The sequence below is a fragment of the Hyaena hyaena genome, unplaced genomic scaffold (assembly GCF_003009895.1).
Source record: "Hyaena hyaena isolate Hyena2069 unplaced genomic scaffold, ASM300989v1 scaffold_545, whole genome shotgun sequence".
NCBI classification, from domain to species: domain Eukaryota; kingdom Metazoa; phylum Chordata; class Mammalia; order Carnivora; family Hyaenidae; genus Hyaena; species Hyaena hyaena.
In genome coordinates, this window is record NW_024081178.1 from 1,067,580 (window position 1) to 1,073,400 (window position 5,821).

Sequence of the window (5,821 nt, forward strand, 5' to 3'; positions counted from 1 at the left end):
CAGTTAGTTAACCTACAGAGCAGTCTTGGCTTCAGAAGTAGAACCCAGTGACTCCTCTCTTACATACGACGCCCGGTGCCCATCCCCACATGCGCCCTCCCGTCAGCCATTTAGCCCAACCCCCGAATCACCTCCCTCCACCAACCCTCAGATTGTTTCCTGTCATTAAGACTCTCATAGTTTGCTTCACTCTCTCTCTTTTTTCCTTCCCACATGTTCATCTGTTTTCTTAAATTCCACACACAAGTGAAGTCGTACGATGTTTGCCCTTCTCTGCCTGACTGATTTCATCAGTGGCACCCGTGTTTCAGTTATTTGCAACGTTGATTGAGTCATCAGTTTGATTCGGAAAACAAGGTGTGTTCCTTCACTTTACCAGGGGCCAGGGACCCCTGTCTTGAGGAGAACAAGGGTGAAAAGCAGACAGAGGAACTTAGAGCACAATCTGAAGGAACACAGTGGGTGAACAGGCAAGCTGGTGGGAGGAGGGAATCAGGGAGTCTCAACAAAGAGTTTATTGTATGTTTTCCAGCTTTACTGATGTATACCTGGCAGACAAAAATTGTGTGTGTTTAAGGTGCACAACTTGATGTTTGATATACATTATGAAATAACCACCACACCCAATGTCGGAGAGTCACAGGAGCACAGTGAAGAGAGTCCATTGGGGGCAGGGGACAGGGGGCATAAGGGAATACTGGTCAAAGGATGCAAACTTTCAGTTACAAGATGATAAGTTCTGGAGACCTAATGTACAGCAATGTGACAAGGTTAATAACCCTGAATTATGTACTGGGGATTTGCTTAGAGGATAGTCAGCACAAAACAACAAAACCAGCAGGTGGCATCCAAGCAGATACTTCAAGGGGCCAGCATGGCTGCACGACTTCACCAGCAGAGGACCGACGCACAGGGTGGTGATGCTGTGACTTGAACAGCAGCCCAAGCCAAAGCACTCGGCTGTCTCTGGATGGATATAAAGCTCACGGAGTCTTCCAGGGCCATGTTTCTGTTAGGTCTTTGTAACATTGTAAACAAGTGAGGACTTGATTTTGATTTTGGTTTCCATAGAAGATATTTAAGCATGAAATTATATCACTGGTCTTGTGCTAGAGGGGACGGTTCTTTTAAAAAGTCTGAGGTGACTGAAGAAAGACACAGGAGGCAGTCAATCAGAGAAAAGGACAGCAAGACAGTCCAAGTGGAAGACGAACACAGCAATGATGAGAGAAATCATGGTGGGTGGGGGCTTGGGGGAGGGGGCGGGCAGGAAGCAGGGGAAATACAGGTGTTCAGCTCAGAATAAATGATCAAGCATTTAATACCAGCATGAAATACCATGTATTTCATGTGCAACCATTCTGTGCTCAAGGTTTATCTTTATTATCTTAATTTCTTCTCCTAAGTAACTTTTAATTACTAGACCCATTTCACACCTGAGGAAGCTAAGAACTCAAGTATCTTGACTAAGGTCAAACAAATAGCTAGAAAATTCTAAGCCATAACTGAGCTCAGTTCTTTCTGATTTCCAAGCCACTGATGGCTGTGACTTTCTGGTGGTCCAACATTGGGAGGCAGAGAGAGGCGGTTCTGGGGGAGAGGGTGCTGTTGACCATAACTCTAAATAGCCACAGCCTGAGAAGATCAGGAATCATCAGGATCTGAACCACATAGGTAAATGAGCTAACGTTAGAGAGTGCTAAATGAGACCCCTGAGTGATGGAGGTGTCATTAAAATACTTAGAAAGAACTAAATGAGCTAAATCTGAGTTTAGAAATCTTCAGTGTCCGTAAGCTGTGCAACCCGATAAAATTTTTTGCAGTAAAACTATGGTGTATCATTAAAATACCAATGAGATGCCACTGCACACCTGTCAGAATGGTTACAGTCACAGTCACTGACGACCCCCAGTGCTGGAGAGCACAGGGAACAACAGGGACTCTCCCTCACTGCTGGTGGGAACGCAGAATGGTGCAGACACTTTGGAAGACAGTTTGGTGGTTTCTTATAAAACTAAACTGCTCCTATCATATGATCCAGCCATTGCGCTCCTCACCATTTATCCAAATAGCTGAAAATTAATGTCCCGCCCCCAAATCTGCACATTAATGTTTACAGCAGCTTTATTCAGAGTTGCCCAAACTTGGAAGCAATCAAGATGGCCTTTAATAGGTGATGGATAAACAGTGGTCCATCCAGACAATGGAATATCATCCAGAGCTAGAAATAAAGTCTATCAAATGAAAAGACATGGAGAAACCTTCGTGGGAATTGCTACGTGTATGAAACAAACCCAGAAAGACTTTATAGTGTGTGACCAACTGTATGACGTTCTGAAAAATCAAAACTATGGAGTTCTTAAAGAGATTAATGGTTGCCTGTGAGTGGGAAGGAGAGACAAGTGGGGGAAGTACAGGGATTTGGGGGCCGTGTAACTATTCTGTAAGCGACTGAAAGCAAATGCATGTCATTACTCATGTGTTCAAACCCATAGAATAAGTGATACAAAGAGTGAGCCCTAAGGTAAACTATGGACTTCAGTTAATAGTATTGTATCAATATTGACTCATTAGTTATAACACAGATGCCAAGTAACGCATGGTGTTCATAATAGGGGGCACTGTATGGGGGAGAGAGAGGGAAATATGGGAACACTCTGCACCCAATCTTTCAATAATATTGAAAATTATTCTACTGAATATTTCTGTAAACCTAAAACTGCTCTAAAAATTAAGGTCTCTAACTTTTTAAAATGTGTATGAGGAGAGCCAATGATGATGATATTTGGAAAACCCCAATAATTAAGAGCTGAATGGAAGAAGAGGAGGTAATTTTTTTTTAATTTTTTTAATGTTTTATTTATTTCTAGTAGAGAGAGAGAGACAGCGTGAGGAGGGGAGGGTCAGAGAGAGAGGGAGTCACAGACTCTGAAACAGGCTCCAGGCCCTGAGCTGGCAGTCAGCACAGAGCCCGACGCAGGGCTCGAACCCACAAACCGCGAGATCATGACCTAAGCGAAAGTCGGACGCTCAACCAACTAAGCCACCCAGGCGCCCCAAGGAGGTAATTTTTTAAAAAGGAAAAAAAAAAAAAAAGAATGAATTCCAAGCTACAGAGCTATCACACCCAACTGTGAATTGTTATCGAAATAATTTGATGAATGAAGCTCCTGCAATCTTCAATCCCATCACATGAGGATCCAAGAAAAGATTAAATATAAATGTTCCTAATGACTGTGAATGTACTCAGCTGATCCCTACGGAACTGCCACGTTGGAGGTCAAAATGAACATTAGCATCTCCGTGTCTTTCAACCTAGTGCATTCACAGGACATACAAGGCATTTTCACACTCTTCTGACTCCTCTGAAATCACAGCTAAATGAGGAGGAAGAGAAATTCACAGCCATGCTTGGTGGCTCCATGATATATTTGTGACCGTTTTCTTCCAGTGATCCTTGGACCCACCAGGCAGTCCCACGTCATTTCTCTGTTCCACCCACTGTCTCATCTCCTAAGTGCTAATGTGAATCTTCCTTTGGCTTCTCAACTTCCATATCCCCTCTTTGACATCCCCAAACACATTGGAAAACTTTTTTGGTTGGTTTTCCCTGTTGGGGGAAATAGATAAAAATTTAAGGCTCTGTAAATACGGCATCTCCCAACTCATCTGCATCTGCAACCATATTTTCTTGGAGCTTGACAGAATTATAATGATCATTAAATTGATATATGAGAAGATGGAATCTCACAGATGTTGCACCCTTTTGAAAATCAGAGAACAGATGTATGACTGGTACTCAAAACTCCAAATCCACAGCCCAGAATTTACCTACCTATCCCTTCAAATTTTTGTAGCTATTTGCCACATGCATTTAAGGTGGCATTATACCACAGTAACACTAACCTCGTTTTTAACCTAATTGACAAGCTCATTTTGGAGGATCTCTCAATGATCACTTGTCCAAAATGTAAATATCTATTTCAGTTCTTATGATCTGAGTTCCAACAGCTGTATTAAATTCCATATTACTTTAGAGGATTGCTGTGTCATTTTCAAAGTATCAGTAATGGAAGACTCTTTGTGCACATGTGTGTATGCATGTGTATGCATGTGTACATGTGTATTTGTGTGCACGTGTGTGTATGTGTGTGTATACAATCTTCTTCATCTACAGTGTGTGCTGGAGTAGATGCCTAGCACACAGCAGCAACTAAATAGATGTTTATTAAATGGAAATGTAAATCAATGAATGGATGAATCTTTAACATGAATCTTTAACACCTTGAATGTGAAGTAGCCTCAATAGCGGATGCATGATTTTCAGCTTCAGTCATTCATGGTTAAGTTCTACCATGAAGACCTTGGACAAGAAACCTAACCTTTCTGAGATCCAGATCCCTTATTCACAGAATGGAGTAAAACTAAGTATCAAACTTTCCAAGTTTGAAATTAAGATTAGTAACAATATATGAAAGGTATCTGGCTGCAGACATTTGGCTGTCAGTAAATGGTGTGCCTTGTGGCTGTTCTTATTTACAATTTTCTAGCACATACCCTGAGGTTTTTTTTTTTTTTTAACTCATTGAGATGTATTGTTAGCAAACAAAGTAATGCAAAGTTTTATAAACTCTAATCAGTAAAGGAAAAAATTTGGGGACATAAAGATAAAAATGAAAGCAAGACATTCAATGGGCTAACAGTTGATGGCGGGTGATTATGGAAATGACACAAGATGTGGAGATGCACATGGTCCCTCCAGGACTGAGATGGAGGCCTTAGGAGGGACCCCAGAAAATGACCATAAGAAAAAATATATATAAAGTGAAACTGTAAATAACTCTAAAGGTTAAAAAAAAAATCTTGGAGAGTGTTATGGACTAAATTGTGTCCCTCCAAAAATTCATATTTAGAAGTTCTAACCCCCAGAATCTCAGAATGTGATTGTATTTGGAGATGGGCTCTTTAAAGAGATGACTAAACTCTTTCCAACATTTCTCCGCGCCTCCATGATGGTACGCACAAACGTCCTGGAAGGTGTTCTCAAGAGCAGCAACAGTGCCGGTAAGAGAGGCAAACGCCAGGTTCTCATTAGGCCCTGCTCCAAAGTCACCCTCCAGGTTCTAACTGGGATAATGAAGCATGAATACATTGGTGAATTTGAAATCCCTGATGATCACAGAGATGGGAACATCGTTGTGAACCTCACAGGCAGGTTAAACACGTGTGGAGTGTCCAGCTCCAGATGTGACGTACAACTCAAAGATCTAAGAAAGTGGCAGGATAATCTGCTCCCATCCTGACAATTTGGTTTCAATGTACTAACAACCTCAAATGGCATCATGGACCATGAAGAAGCAAGATGAAAACACACGGGAGGGAAAATCCTGGGATTCCTTTTCTAGGGATGTAATACACGCATGCAATACCTTCGAGAGGTAGCTACAAGGCCGTGAGGGTGAGCCCCACTCCAGTATGACGATGTCCTCTGAAGAAGAGGCCACAGGCATGCACAGAGGATGGCCACGTGGGGACACGGGAGAGATGGTGTCTACACACCAAGGGGAGAGGCCACAGGCGGAGCCAGCCCCGCCCACACTTGGACCCCTGAGTCCCCACCCCCAGACTGTAGCCAGTGAATCTCTGTTGTGTAAAAGCCCCAGCCCATGGCAGCCGAGCAGACTAAGATGAGGGTGTAAGAACTGCTGCGTATTCCACACCCCTGAATGGACCTTTCCTGAACTAGATCTCAAGTTAGAGTCTTCTCCTTCACGCTTACATATGTCTTCACAGACTCTGCTGTCCGTATTCCACCGGAAAC

General features: G+C 42.7%; 1 pseudogene; it reads left to right on the top strand.

Moving 5' to 3' along the window:
• The first annotated feature begins 5,009 nt into the window (after positions 1-5,009).
• LOC120247751 lies at positions 5,010-5,405 on the top strand (annotated as a pseudogene).
• The last annotated feature ends 416 nt before the right edge of the window (positions 5,406-5,821 follow it).